Source organism: Thunnus maccoyii, chromosome 16 (genome assembly GCF_910596095.1).
Source record: "Thunnus maccoyii chromosome 16, fThuMac1.1, whole genome shotgun sequence".
In the NCBI taxonomy this organism is placed as follows: domain Eukaryota; kingdom Metazoa; phylum Chordata; class Actinopteri; order Scombriformes; family Scombridae; genus Thunnus; species Thunnus maccoyii.
In genome coordinates, this window is record NC_056548.1 from 8,024,294 (window position 1) to 8,040,650 (window position 16,357).

At 38.6% G+C, this 16,357-nt stretch overlaps 1 long non-coding RNA gene across 2 annotated transcripts in view; it reads left to right on the forward strand.

Annotated features, from left to right (window-relative positions):
* Positions 1-16,357, forward strand: part of LOC121914135 — a 47,088-nt gene that overhangs the window by 5,747 nt on the left and 24,984 nt on the right. The window contains exon 3 of one of the 2 annotated variants that reach the window (XR_006100470.1): positions 15,223-15,923. The exons of the other annotated variant lie outside the window; for it this stretch is intronic. This is a non-coding gene — a long non-coding RNA (uncharacterized LOC121914135). Of the gene's footprint in view, positions 1-15,222; positions 15,924-16,357 lie in introns of those variants that run through there. 2 annotated transcript variants of the gene reach the window in all.

Here is a 16,357-nt window from a genome sequence, read left to right on the forward strand (position 1 = left end):
GAGTTAAATCTACTCTGTTGACATGGTGATGGGTGTCAAAGCTGAGCTGTTACAGTTTTATGTTTCTGAGTGTCTCTTTATGAACCTCTGAGGAGGTAAAATAAGTGTAAGATATAAAGATGCCCAAGAGAGAGAGAGAGAGGCAGAGAGAGAGAGTGTGTGTGTGTGTGTGTGTGTGTGCAAATGTCAGTCTGTTTGTCAGATTTATTCGAGGCTCATGAGATGAAGATATTTCACACCGATATGAAAGACAACCTCGCTACAGCGGTGTGTGTGTCAGAGAGTCTAGGTGAGAATATCAGGTGTAAGTTCCGAGGTGGTCCGAGAGCCCCGTCTGCCATGGATGTGTCTCTTTATCTGCTGTCACGGTGAGAGGAAGTCCCCGGCTTCAACCTGAGTCACTTTTTCCACCTCAGTGGTGAGCAGCCGACCACAAACATAAACAGAAACTTGCAGGGTCTGGTTTCCCACACACTGCTCCGTGCTCAAAGTTCATCTAATTCTCGCTATAAATCAATATAATTTCCATTTTGGCAACAGCAAGAAAGCAGTCCAACAAATGATTAATTATATCAACTTTATTGGCAAAGTGCCTTTTCCTGCTCAACCTCCTGACGTTTTTTTTTTAAAAATATGATAATCGAGCCTCTTCAGTAGGCCTGTGCACGACAAGTTGGAAGCATTTTTGGATTGAGATCCTTTTTTGAATTGAAATCCCCGGGCTGGTGTCCAGGAGGGTTTTTTTTTTTTTTTTTTTTTGCTCAAACCACAAAAATGCATGAGAAAAACAAGGCAGTGTTATACGATCTTGCCTCTCTCGCTGAGCTACTGGACGCCAGCGAGGTGCGAGTGCAAGCGTTCGACAAGGCAACACTTGTTCTCCTCGCTGCTGTGTCCCCTCGGTGTCCTCCGTGTGGTTAGCCCATTAAAATATGAGAAGATGAAGAGATTAAGATTCCTCTGTTTGGGCTTGTAATGATGATTTATTCATCAATCTCACATGCAGTGGAAGATAATCAGGAGACCGGGACAAAGGGGCCGGTGTTGTTGTTGCTTTGTCTTCCTTTTCTGTCGGCCTTTCTTCTTTTTAAAACTGATCTCTCGTTTACAAAAATATCCTCAAATATGGGGACGGTTCTCTTGATCTTGACACCATGGAAACAATATAAATCATTAAAAGTATGTACAGCAGCTTTGAAAGTTTCCCCAAAATATGGAATCAACTGAGGAGAATTTTTAATACACTGTAACTAAATGATGAAATCCATCACTCTGATTGTATCTAATTATCTAATTAAAGCTTCTTTAGTTTTTATATGTAGTTTGTTTCTTTAAAATCACATCTTGTACACCATTGTTTGACCTGCTCAAGTACTTCTTAGTTTGGAAATTGAGTTTACTTAGGTCACTTTTGGGGACATTACATAGATTTACATTCATTTCCCGGAGACTTAGCCTAACCATAACCACTAATAAGTAACCTTAAGATAACATTAACCTTAGCTTTCGTCTTCAGCCTAAAATTTAATGATTTATGTTACCAGGACTCCCATAAGGAAGCGAGTCCCCATAATGTTACTGTGTAAACAGATTTATGTCCCGACAACATGAGTAATACAAGTACACACACAAAATTTAAATGCTATAGTAAACATTTCTCTTCATATCTATGGTAATATTTTACTTAATTTATGTGAATGTACAGTATATAGATGACTTGTGGTAAATTTATATTGAAATTTATATTGAAACATTTTTTACAAAAAGTTTGAATTTTTTGGCAGCTTTTATGATATAAATCAATGATCAAATGTAGGAGAAAGTGTTCAGACAGCAAAAGTAAAAGTATTTACTGTATCAGACACAAGCATTATTTTTTTCAACTATTCTTCAAACCTGATTTTATGATAAATTATCTTTTTTGATTTTGATTTTTTTTATTACCGTTTTTTGACTTATTAAGAAAATGTGAATCAATCAAATGTGTCCCATTGAAAATATGTCAAACTTTGCACAATGGTTCAGTCTCCAGACTGATGCAGACTGAATTGCATAATGTCGTAATTTGAAGATTCCTGTTTTATTGAAAAACTCGTCATGTGAGGATGACATTTTCATATTAAACTCTCTAAACATTAATTCTAAACAAATTCTAAAACTTTAAAGGCGACATATTACACTTTTTGGGATTTTCTGTTATTTGTATACTGTTATGATATCTATGTTAAACATGGTAACATGCTCTGAAGTCCAAAGTTACCTCTACTTCCTCCTTGTGATGTGACATTCCTCCTTGTGACATCAGATTGTTCGCACACAGATGGCCGTCAGTTTTGTAGTCTTTGTTGCTAAGGTTGTTGCTAGGGTTGTTCACATTTCTCGCATTGGATTTGGGCTTGAATATGTACGGATGTATTTGAGAGGTTTCCATTTCGAGTAAAGAATGAGAAAAAGGAGTGAAATCTGACGACTATAGTTTGTTTGTTTATGTTGCCTCCGGAGCCGTTGCAAGCTTCCTGAAGCTGGCCAATCAGAACAGAGTGAGCTCATCAGGAGGCGGGTCTTAAAGACACAGGACCTAAAACTGCCTGTTTCAGACAGAGGTTCAAGTGAGGGGCTGCATAAAGGCCCAGTATAAGATAAATAAGTAGTTTTTTAAAACTGTAAATCATGCAAGGATATTCCAGAGCCCCAGAATCAAAATATAGACCTGGAAATGTTCATGACAATGTCTGTTTGTCCCAGACTGAAGCCTGGTCATCATATTGCTGCTTGCAGCTGTGACACCTCTTCGTTCAGTTCCAGCTCTGGTTCAATTGTATGGCACAAAGACACAAAGTCTGACTGTTTAGTGACTAATTGTTTCTTCTCTATGATTACAGTCCACCAAAATGATTTTCTTTCTTCCACAAGCGCTGCTCTCTGCCCACCCGTATTTACATCTCTGAGTGTGTCACTTCCTCTCAGGCAAGATAATTACATGGTGGCTCAAACCGAAATGAAACAAGAAAAACAAAGGTTTGTTGTTGTGTCTCCCCTTCAGTCTACAGCAGGTATATTTTCAGAAAACCGTCGTGGTTACGCAAGAGAGAAAACCCTGCCCTCGTCTTCGCCTGGATGCAAAGGTCCTTCTCTCACTGTATGCAGGATACTAAAATAGCAGCACATGCTCCCTGCAGTATAAACACAGGAAAATATACTGGCTAGGCATGCAATGTGCCAGCCAGTCCAGAACCAGGGCTGAAGCAGAGAAAGATCCCAGAAAAAACACACTGAAGTCCATTAAAAGAAATAATAAATGTAATTGACTCACAGATTTTTGACTCACATAAGTAGGAAACTCCGCTAAATTGCAGCTCCTAAAAGGGTTTTCGTCTGGCCTTATAAAACCTTCTGATAAATCATGTTATAGCCCACTTTGAAATGGAAAATGAATAAATGATAACTGCATAAAGCAGTTGTACAAAATACTATAAAAAAAAAGGGAACAGAACATACCAAGAAAGCATCAGCTATGAAAAATAAAGGAAAGACTTTCACATCTGGCTCTACTCAGCACAAAATTTAAATGTTTATCTAAGTGCCGAGGTGTTGATGCTCTCATTTATGTGTCTTTTGGTTTGCGTCAGTGTTAAAACACAAATTCTCTCGTCAGGAGGAGGTCCATGTTTACTCGAATCCTAAAGTTTTAAACCAAACTCAATGAGCGGTGCAGCGGTTTCCATGGATCTGAGGGTTTGTTATGGAGCGCGGCACCTGATGCGAAACACACATCTGGTCCTCTTGGTTTATCCAAAAGTCCCTAAACTAACACATTAAACACACCCTCAGTTTAAACACGATCATAGGTCGGCAGAATGAGCAACATTTGGCCGTGAGTTTAGGAGTGGGTGTGTGTTTAGACATCTGAATTCCTTTCTCACACGTCCATGTGGTAGGAAAAAAAAAAAAAAGTTTTGTACATCTTTAATCTCTTCACAGGAGCTGGACAAAAGGAAAAAAGTGAAGGCTGGGATGTTTAAAGCCATCTTTGGTAAATTTCCTGCTTACTTACCTTTGTGCTTCTAACTGCTATCAGACCAGATCATCTGAAAGGATAATCTCCAGTCTCACTGGAGTCTACTAGAAAGTTTGTAAAACTGCATTTTCTTTCTGTGCACCCTGAGCTTGGAAACATGTTTTGAGATAAAGTTTGTCTGGAAACACTTTTTGAGGAATGTAATTGTTTTTAACAGTCAAGTTTTTGGCTATCTCGTGTCTCTCAGGTCCTGATTTGTTGTTATATGTGATTGTTGGAAATCAATAATGTGCATGTTGACATGTAGCTTTGTGACCCTTGTAAAAAGAAATAATGTATTTCAGGAGACTTCCTAGTTAAATAAAGTTTAAATTAAGTTAAATTATGATTTATCTGCAGGTGATTTTCTTGATTAATCGTTGTGGTCCATAAAATGTCAGAAAATTGTGAAAAAATTTTCCAGAGTCAAAGAAGGAATCTTGATTTGTCTTGTTTTGTTAAACCCACAGTCCAAACCCCAAATATATTCAGTTTACTATCATGTATGGAAAAAAAAATGAAATCATCACATCTGAGGAGCTGAAACCAGCAAATTATGGTTAATTATGGTTAATTAACTCTGCAGCTCCCCTTCAGCTTTACAGAGCTTTATACCGAGTTTCAGCTGGAGCAGGCAGCTGTTTTCAGAGCTCTAAAAAGCCACTGTACACTACCTGCTCAGCATCAAATGGCAAACAGATACAGTTAGTGACTAGCTGGTGAACATAGTGAAACATTTGGAAGTTAAAGAGACAGATAATTCCCTCAGGCATTGGTAGAGAGCAAAAACAGAGTAAAAATAGAGACTTACATTGACCAGGTGGACAGAAATGTCACTCCAAATGAATGATAATGTTGCTCCGTGACTGCTGGATGTGGAAATAAGCAACTGTTTGCTAACAAGATAAACATATCAACTTATAAGGTGATGACATATTTAAAAATAGCTGTTGCAGCTCTTGGTTAAAAAAATAAAAATCTTGGTTTGCTGTTTTTCTTCCCACAAAATATTGATGAGTCATAACCAATTAGTGTAATAAAAAACAGCAAAATTTCCATGTTAAGCCAGTAGTTTAACGTTGTGCACATCCTCTCTGAGTTGATACAGTTTGTCTGCCGCCATGTGAAGTCCTCCCAGGTCTCTGAGTGTCTCAAGAGTTGATTTAGAGGCTGACAGTTTGAAGTTTAGTATTTTGACAGAAGCTCCATGTACGGCCCATAAAAGCCCATATCTGGGGCTCTTGAAGAACAGCAGCACACTACAAACAGCCAGATAACAGCCGGGTCAGGGCTCGGGGCAACGAGACTGGCATATTTCTGCGGAGGTTAAGTCTCTGCTGTAGGTCATGGTTAATACGTTTTCCCTTTCAGTTTAAGTTTACAGGCTTAAGGCTGTGTGACGCAGGTCTACAGCCAACATATGGTAATCAAAACAAGTTTGTTTACTTCTCTGCTGCAGAAATGAAATGTTAGAGAATGGATATTTGTTTTTTATGAGCACTGGTGAGACTGTTCCCTCCCAACAGGGAGTACTTTGAGGAAAATAGTCGCTCTGCATCGTAAGAACATAAAATCTATACTGACTGGTGAAGCATACCTTTGCATGTTTATACTGCGGTTACATAACCAGGGGAACGGCGATGATGATGCCCTACAGCGCTTCAAGTAATCGTCATGCGTGGTCTAATGGTAGCATAGTCAGATGTGGCATCAAAGCATTTCCTCTAACCAGTAGTGACAAGTTGTTTTGGCCTTTAGCCTGTAACATCAGATTTATCTGCGTCTAAACAGCAAGTCCGCTGGAGACAAGAATTGGAGCTGAGAAGTCTGAGAACTGAGAAAGACTCACGAGATCTGCATTAAATCTCACATTAACACCTCGTTACCTGCCAAGAAAGTCGACAGTCATACACAGCAACATTCCCAGACAAAGCACATCCAATTACAGCAGTGAATATATCATCTAAATGAATTGAGACAGACAAATTTAAATTTAAGCCTTGATATCCATCTAATATGCAACAGCAGGCTAAGACACATCAGGTATGCAGCAGGTAATTACATTTACAGTTACATCTTTCATTACACTCAACCCAGTAAAACTCCACACCTCCAGTTTGTAATGGAGGCTTTTTTATAGTCTTTGAGTCATTTTCTCATATATATGCAAAAAAGTCCATTACTTGTGCCCCCACTTTCAAGACAATCCTTTATTTGTGTCATTAAATACAGGAAAGTGTTGAAGTTTTAGGTGTATTGATTTTAAGCTACAGTTTGTACGTTTTTTGTTATATTTTTTAGTTGAAATATGCTCCAAAATATATCTTAATATGGAGAGGTGTTATCAAAGGCTTCCGTGACTCCAGACTCTTTGCACAGCCTGGCAGCAGTACAGATATATTCCCCTTCTCAAGTTTTTAGGCGAGCCTCGCCCTTCTAACCAATCAGAGAAAGGCCAAAGTAAGTGGTGGCTCCAAGGTAGCATTAGCTGCTGGAAGACGTCGTTATCGATTACTCACAGGCTAGCAAGCTCCCAGTACTTGCAATCTATGAGCTCTATTACTCCCAGTCCCCGGGGAGAAATCAATATTTTGGGTGTGTGCAGGGAGAGGGAGGTGGTATCATGCTAGTTCTAGCTTGATTTTGCATATTGTAGCTTCAAAGGGAAATTTCACTACGTTTTATATGGATATCTAATCAGCTTTGATGGTAAATGTAGTCGATTGAAGTAATAAATTCCTCAGTGTGTGCTATATTGACCGAGAAAGCCGAGTTTTCCTGCTCGCTTAGCAATGCCGGCAGTGCCTACATGTACCAGCATGCGTTGCGCATGAGCTCCTGATGCCCAACCCCCAAATCTACTCTGGCTCGAGTAAATACGGCTGAATATCCAAGTCAGCCAAAACACTGTAAAATGTATCCTCATTCATAACATCCTCTGCACTCATATTTTGGGATGTCATTTTCACTGTTTGAAACATAGCTAGTTTGCAATACAGGCAAAGAGAACAAGGAAGTTTTGTTTTTGAGCAGCATCTAGAGCACACTCCCTGGCTACCCAGAGGCAGGGAGCCTGTAGTTCTTCCTTGCCTCCAATTACGTTACTGTACACATTAAATGACGGTGCTAGTGCCGGAAGAACAACAGATTTTGCAGCTGTGTCCCAGAGGCACAGAGAATATCAGCAACAACTACAGGTGTTTTTCACACTATATCCCTCATTCGTATAGCTAGAGATAAGGTTTAAAATCAGCGAAATGGTCCTTTAAGGTGTGTGTTGTGTCATTGCAAACACAGAGTATGAAGCGGATATTAGACATGGCACAATTGCATACAAAGTCAATGGAAAGACAAGAATGGCAGAGAATAGAGGCATATTTGCTCTGGACTGCACAAATCGAGGAAAAAATGCTTGAGTGAAAATTTCACGCTTATATCGAGACTTTATGAATAACTACCTAGCTAGAGCTAACATCTTTGCAGTCAGTACATTTACTGTTTGGGAAAATAAATACAAATGAATAAATACAGGCTGCACAAACAGTCCAGCAGACAAATTTGTGTAAATAATGTAAGGCAAAAAATTCACCTTGAGTTCTTGGTTGTTAGGATGAAGCAGATGTTTACTCAAACCTCAACTCTGTGCAGGAATCCATTGATCTGAAAGTTTGTTGTGGAATATAAAGTGTGTAAAGAGCTGTAAATATTCAAAATGTGCACCTGAAAATTAATCTGTCCCATAAAATGTTGGAAGTATGCGATGCACTGATTTAAGACAAAAGGCTTTTAACAAATTTGCACCCTATAAACCCTCCATATATCAGTTTTAGTATAGATATCTATGGCCATTTAGATGTATTTTAATCAATGTAAAACTGAATTCCCCTTCAAGCTACTCAGTACGTCCAAACTGGCATCTGCCCAGGTATAAACCCTCTTCTGCGGCCCTGAATATCAATCAAGCAAGTGCTGAGAGCATTTTTCTTCCTTGTTTTGCTTTTCACAACAATTCTTGTCTCTTTAGTTGATAACTGATGTTCAAAAAAAAAAGAGTGTAACAATACTTCTATTACCCACTTATCCAGCATGTAGAACAGCCAATTCTCTGAAGCACAGCGGATTCCAGCCACATCAAGGTAGCCTAGTCACTTCCCTAATTCTTTAAAACACGCTTCCTGGCACAATTTCTGCCATACAGCTCCTACTTCCTGTTTATATGTGGAACAAAGTGTCAGGAAAAGGGCTCCAAGCCTCAGAGCAGGATCATGACTCCGGTGTTTCTCTGGAGAGCTGCAGCTGTAGGGAGGAGGAGGAGGAGGAGGAGGAGGAGGCCTATTTCTGTACTATCCTGATAGCCTCGCGGGGAGAAGATGCCTCGATCACCGCGATGTAATTACAAGGTTTATATGACAGGGGAACAATTATTGAACATCGTCAGCAGCAGTCGCTGTGTCTCAGAGCCAGAGGCCTTTTAATTGCAGGACTCTGGTGTTTGTCAACATGTATTTTTAGGGGTGGGGGTCAGGAATAATAGAAGGGTTCATGTGAGTCTATAGGATATCTTAAATCCGTAACTTGTTGATCCCTTGTGCATTAGTGCATCGTTTCTTTGAAGTGATGATTTAGCAGATAGTCAGCCGATCTGAGGTCAAATAATGCAACCAAGAACTCAATTCACTTTGAGTTCTTGGTTGTTAGGATGAAGCAGATGTTTACTCAAACCTCAACTCTGTGCAGGAATCCATTGATCTGAAAGTTTGTTGTGAATATAAAGTGTTTAAAGAGCTGTAAATATTCAAAATATGCACCTGAAAATTGATCTGTCTCATAAAATGTTGGAAGTATTCGATGCACTGATTTAAGACAAAAGGCTTTTAACAAATTTGCACCCTATAAACCCTCCATACATATATTGAGGCGCTCAGGCATGGAGAGCACTTAGCTGCATGTTTGAGCCTGAAACAGAGACGCTTGACGATGAGTCACTTGACAGCGACACAAATTGCTGCCTGACTGGTCCACAAGTTAAAGCCAAAATAACACACACCAAAGCATACGGTTGGTGTGTGTTGTGTGTGTGTGTGTGTGTTAGAAAGGCTGCTTGGATTCAGTATATTCTGTTCTTCTGTCCTTGCTGCATCTTTTTGAATTTAAAAGAACCACATAGATTTGATTTGGATCTGGATATTATTTACCCATGGTAGTGGTGAGGCTCTAGGGATGACAGTATTGATTGGTCCACCATCTTTTTTGGTCCAGACTGAAATATTTCAACATCTATTGGACAAATTGCCTTAAAACTTATATATTTTCATCTACCCCTCAGGATTCATTGTAATAACTTTGGAATCCTCCAAAAGCCATTATCAGATCAAAGTCAAGTCCAACTAAAATCACATTTAAAGGTGCAATATGTAAGAATTTTGGTTTGCAACGTTCAAAAATTAACTAAAACTATCGACAGAATATGACTTTTTAGCAGCCTCTTGACCGATTTCTATGTAAAGGACTCAAGATGGTTTTACTGGGAAAATCCAAAGGATGTGACATTTACACGTACTCCTGAGTGCCTTACATGTCTCCTATCCCCCTACAGCGCCAACAGAGTGCAACACTAGCTATCGTTACCTTAAAAACAGAGTCTGCTAACATCAACAGACAACTGGCACCCGACACAACACAGAGTCCAACAAAAAGTCCACTTAAGCCCACAAAAACAAAAGTTGTATCTAGTGAAACCGGTCTGGCCAGACAGCAATGTGACTGATGTTGGGGGAAATTAGATTCACGGAGGGACCTTCATTTGGTTTTCGGGATCAAAACTGACCCTGAGCTTGCTTTCTTTCTCTTTGACAGCTAAGCTAACATTACTGCAAAGCATGTGAAATATATTGTGATATTGTGGTTTTAGCTGACTAATGTTAGCGCCGCTGCTCGCTCGAACTGAAGGAGTGTGAGCATAAATGTGAGCAACAGGAAGTCTGACTGCAGCTCACTTAATGGCCACCGGTGTCATAAATGAGAAGGAATTTCTGATTCTTACATATTGCACCTTTAATCATCCCTCTTTACAGTCAAAAATAATGCCAACATGTTTTTTTTTAATGTATTGTTAATAGTTTTGTATTATTTGAATGAACAAAAAATGGTATTTGGGGAAATATCAGAAATGCTGTTTTTGTTTGGTGTGTTTGTTTTATTGATCTGCTGGTTTTTGTTGGTGAGATGCCTTCATAACATCATTTGGGTTTGCTAATCTCACCACCAAAACCCCCCTTTTTCTTTACTTAATTATGATCTATTACGTGTTTTGACACAGTACTAGTCAAACTAATATTGGTCTAAGTCCACTTACCAGCTTTTTTCCAGGATTCACAATGCCTGAGCAAACTCCATCCACTGATGAAGACCATTAGATGTGGTTAAAAGCTCTGCAAGCTAGTCAGTGAACTGTGAGTTAAGATTATTTTTGTCAAATTCCTGTTTCCAAGGTCAAAAATGAACTTTCACACCAAACTAAATATGTTTACCAGCAGAAACATGGATTTACATACAGTACAGTGTAAACAGCCATATGACAGACAGAAATATGATGATATGAAACTAGATATATGATGTTTCAGCTGCAGGAGTCATGGTGGCTGTTGAGCAGTGTACTGTGAGGTAGTCAGACTGTGCAGGATGAAATATGATTACGAGTGCAATAATATTAGGATAAAATGTCCACTGGCCGACAATGAGGCTGCCTTTGACTTTGCAGGGAGTCTGGAGTCCACAGAGGAGGAAAGGACAACAGAAATCCCTCATCCTGTCCTCGACCATGAGGAAGGACAGAGTTTATGACCTGATAATTAGAATTCAGAGGATGAACACAGGCCTTAATTCATTCACCTCCATAATGAACTTATCAGAGGCTGCGCTCATGTTTCATGTCGCCTAAACTCAACTTCCTGTGGTCAGCTGATGAATATTAAACCAAACTCATTCTGCTCCTTTTGACATGTTCATTACGTTCCACCCATTACGCATAGATTGAACCCTGTACGAACAGGAGCGTATATCACACCGTCATCTTAAATCTTTCAAGTCATGTTTGTCCGCTGAAGGACGGCGTGCCTCTCGGCTAATAAGTCAGTACATGTATCAAAAGGATATTAATGTTCAGGTGGCAGCAAGTTATACCACGACATTCAGAAAGTTATGTTTACTGAATGAGCAGCTCCATGAAACTATTTCAGCAATACATTATGAATTATATAACACTGAGGTACTGTACAGTCTGTGCTTATAGCTGAGCAGTTTAAGGACATTGTGTGTGCCTGCAGCAGACAGATTTCACTGGGTTCTTACAGACAATAATGTTTGCCAAAAATAAGTCATATTTACATGGAAGCTTTCTGGCTGAAGTTTTGCCAGTCCAGCCTCCAGTGCAGGAACTGGTCGAGGTCCTCACATGACTGTAAAAGTGTTCCCGTTTACTTTTCAAGTTGTGTGCCAATGTGTTCATTGTGGCCAACTCCTTCAAAATGATTTGCTCTGATGTGAAGCTGCTGACATGATTTATGACAAAATGCTGCCTCAGCTGCTTTTATCCCTCACGGCAGCCACGGCTGCTCTTTATTTGATGCCACCTTTTCTGGTGTCCTTACATTACCAGTCATACTTTGATTTCCATAATTTTCCATTGAGTGAATTATGAATAAACATGCAACACAAAACCACACAAATGTACTCAAATTTGTATGAGAAATCAATCAATCAATCAATTTTACCTTCTTTTAAACCATAACTTCTAAAATTATTAGATCTGACATAAACTTCCCTTATTTAGCATTCATAAGCATTATACAAACATTTAATAAATGGTTTATAACACACTATAATGTAGTTGTAAGCAGGTATAAGGACACTTTTACAGTATTTACCAACAATTACAACTTCTCCTATGAAGACATTTTATATTATTACAACTGTGTTTTACTATATTTTCATTCATTATCTGTTTAGGGGTTTTAATAACATTAATACACACTTAAATCTGCTAATAACTACATTATAGTGTGTTATAAACCCATGTAAGTCCCATGTCCCATGTAAACTGTAGGTTACAGCATTATTGAATATATAAAAATGGAAGATAAATAATGTGCAGCATATTAATTCACTATCAGAGAGATCACAACTCTAGGTGGCCCATTGGACAGAAATTGCAAAATGTAAAATTTAGTGTAAAGTACAAATAAACTGGCAACACAAAACCACATAAGTGTACACAGATTTGTATAAGATGATGTGTTTAGCTGCATTTATATTCAATTTTGACTTAATTATTTATGCTTTATGGATGTTTTTAGGCTGCTGCATTTATTGTATCAGTCAATTAATCAATTCAATTTGTTAAAGCACAAAATAACATAATACATACAATCAGAGAACATGAGAGCAAGCTTAAAATTTCACAAAATCACAGAACAAGGTGACTCTCCAACTTTGCACTCTTTATTATCTTTATTACCTTGACCTCAAAGGTCAGTATGAAATGAAACCGTTGTCACTTTAACATAAGGCTCATGATCGTCACCTTGTGTGTCTGCAGCGCTAGCAGCAAATTCTGCACAGACTTTTTCTTCTCTGTTGTCATTCATGAACTGCAGCCATGGTGCTTCAAAGGTTTTGCACACAGAGATTATGAAATATGACACCAACACGTTGAATGGGCTGCAGGCACCGTTGAGACTGATTCGACTGTGCAGCACATCAAAAGCGTCCAGTTTTGTCATCCTGTGAAGTTCACAGACTCTCCTCTTTAAATTCCAGCCACAGTCTTTGTGAAAAAAAGAGAACTCTGTTCGCAGTCCAGGAGAGATTTATAGGGTGTTTAAAAAGGTCAAAAGTCGATTTTTCAGGACCTGTATGTTACATAAAGCTTGTGTCTTTCATCCTATTTTACACCTTTGTTCATTTACATTCACTAACATTTAACTGCTGGACACACTTTTACATTTCAGGCAGAGGTCAAACCATACAGGGCAATATTTCACTGCAAATGTAAGAGGAAAGTGGTTCCAATAGTTTTTCTGTTCATCATTACTGATGCAAGATGATGAAATCTCACTGGGTTACATTCAGGTCTAATCCTACTCTGATTGGCTGTTACATGATAGTATCTAGTAATGCGTTTCCTGCGGAAAATGCGTGTGAATGCTGACAGCTGAAAAAACTTGCAAAGTGTTGCTGCAAATACAACACACTTGTTCAGCATCCCCATCTGTACAACTCTGCAGAATTTGGTTACCGTGGTATATTACATTTAAGAGATATAGCTGTTAATAAGTAGTATGGTGGTGTTTTACTCGTGACCACAGGGTGGGGCTACTGGTGCCATGATTCAGTATGTCGTGAAGATTCTCATGGAGAGTTTGTGTACCACGTTTCATTTTATTATAGACAACAGAATTGCAGAAATATGTTATAATGGTACTTTACTGTGGGTGGAATTATATCAAATGTTACACACTTGTACAGTGTGGCTTTATGTACAACATTCCCAAATTTGGTTGCAATCCAATTTACCATTGAAAAGTTCTGGCCCGTTAAGGGCATCATCCACACCTTCGAAAGTTTAGCAACCAATTATAGACAAACGGTAGATGATACCCAGAAATGAACCTATAAGTTTTGTCTGGGGTCACCTAAAAATGGTATTTACCAAGTTTGGTGAAGATTAGATTAAATATGTGCCAACAGAAGCAAAAAATCCTAAATGGCGGAAAATATTTCCAGGCGCAAATGGGCATGGCCTATATCAGTTGAATCAGCATTGTCGAAGGAACACACTGTGCAAATATTATTTTGTTCATGAGTTATGTAAAACACGTAATAACTGACCACATGGTGGTGCTATTGGTCCCATATTTTAATATGTTAAGTATTTCCACAGGGGACACCTGTCCATGTAATATGAATACGTTAGCACTTTTAGTTTTTGAGATAGTTGAAATAGTTTTGATGCTTGAATGTTTAATTTTATTTGCCGTGTACCCGAGGGTTCCCCCAGCACTGTTACTCCAGTGGCTGGTTGCCTCATCTGAAGTGGATACTGGCCTTTAACTTGAAAGTTTTTCATAGGGAGGGATTTCAGTTCTTCAGTTGTTCTAGGCAAACATTTTCAGTTTCACATCTATTTTAAAGACCAAATAAATTATATTGCTCAACTTCAAAATAGGGCTATTTGTTCAGCAGATCAGTTAGAAATACTGCAGGGAGGAATAGTACAAGGAGAACCAGCCACAGTGAGATGTTTTATGAAGCTGCAGACAACCAGCACACCTCCAACAGGTAAACTACTTGTTTTACTTTGCTGTGCTGTGTAATGGTGTTGTGGCTTGGCGTAACTACTCTCAGAGCGGAGCAAACTTGCGTGCTGTGCAGTAGAAGATGTCCATATAAAGAAAGAAAAAGAAACCAAATAAAGAAAGAGGAACAAATTGCAAAGAATTGCTTAAAAGCAGAAATCTGAAATGAATCACTAATTTAAAATTCCAGCCTTATCTGTGGCCCCCTTATAAGCTCCTATTAACATTTCAAGGCTTTAATTTTGAAATACTCAAGTCTCATCCTGAACTTCCTGTTATATACAGTAACTCTATGGGGCTTATATTTAAAAATAAATAAATATATAAATAGCCTCCCCCTGAGTTCCCTATTAAGACACAATTACTGTCTAGGGCTTTTATTTTGCAAAACTAGGTCCATTTCCTGTTAAGATACAGTTACTGTCTGGGGTTCTTATTTTGAAAAACAAGTCTCATCCTGAGCTTCCTGTTACGATACAGTTACTTTATGATACTCTATTTAGAAAAAACAGCCTCATTCGGACTATTTTGTTATGATACAGTTACCTTCTTGGGCTTTTATTTTGAAAAACTAGGCCCATCCCTAGTTTTCTGTTAACACACAGTGACCATTGGGGGCTTTTATTTTGAAAAACTTTTTCCATCCCTAGTTTCCTAGTGTGAAAATATGCACATTTACTGCTTTTGAACACCCAACAAATATGTAACTCCTCATGGCAGGTGATCAGAATAAGTCAAAGTTACTCCGGCATGAAAGATAAATCTGACATGTCCTTTTCAAGCATCTTTCCATACTTAACGTGCCTGCAGACTCACTTAAGGAGGAGTGACGCCCCCCGTGAACAAACCAAAGGGAATTTCACAGGTGCCCGGATTCCTGAACCCCCGGGGGGGCGGGGGGGGAGGGGGACTCTGGACCGTCTGGACCATGACATTCCTCCTGCAGCATGTGGAAGATTCATTTCCCCTGACTAAAGAGGCTCGCCTCCAGCCCTCTGATAGCACAATCGACTCCACAGCAGCGGACGAGAGTCGGTCAGCGGGTGAGAGGTCAAGTCCCAGGCAGCTGGGGTCAGGAGGGTTCACACCACGGTGATTGCTGCTTGTCCCCTCAAAGAATTTCCCTCCTGAAGGAAACAGCAACTTATGGACCTCTACGTCTATGATTATCTGAGTGTGTGTAGATTGTTTTAAACCCAGAAGCTGTGCCTGCAACTGTGGAGGTTTCTGTTACTGTGCTGGCTTTCTTTAGGATATATTTATGATATATTACTTGTTGTAATAAATTTGTTGTCTCATATATGTGAAATCTTTATGCTCGTAATAATTTTTGTTTTTATATTCATAATAAAAAATGTATGAATCGTAGGGCTAAACACACCTGTATTTTGTTCTTATATACTAAAGAAAGACAATTATATACCAACAATACTGAAAAAACATTATATAAACTATCCAAGGAGACATTAAAACATGCCATACGATACAAAAAAAGGAATATAGAAAGTCTGTTTGAGGGTTAAATCTATATTACAGTATATTGCAAATTCTCACACTGGAGAAGCAGTAATGAAAGATTTGTAGTTTTTACCTAAAAAATAACTAATAACAAATAATAGATTATCAAAATAGTTCTTCTGAGATTGACAATCTGTTAATATTGACGATCTAGAATAAGTTACTGAATGTGATTCTTGACAATTTATAACATATCAGAGCAAAAATCCTATGAGTAAATAGGTGTAGTTTTTTTTAAACTAACTTTCTTTTAACAATTCTTATGTCTCCATGATTCAATGTGTATTTATGTGCAAACAAATGTGATTTTGTCTGTAACATGGCTGTATTGTGTTCTCATGTTCCTAATAGTAAGTTGAATTCTTTGTGTTTACTTGCTACCAAGAACATAAAGAGGGGAAACTGAGCGAATGAATAAATCAAACTC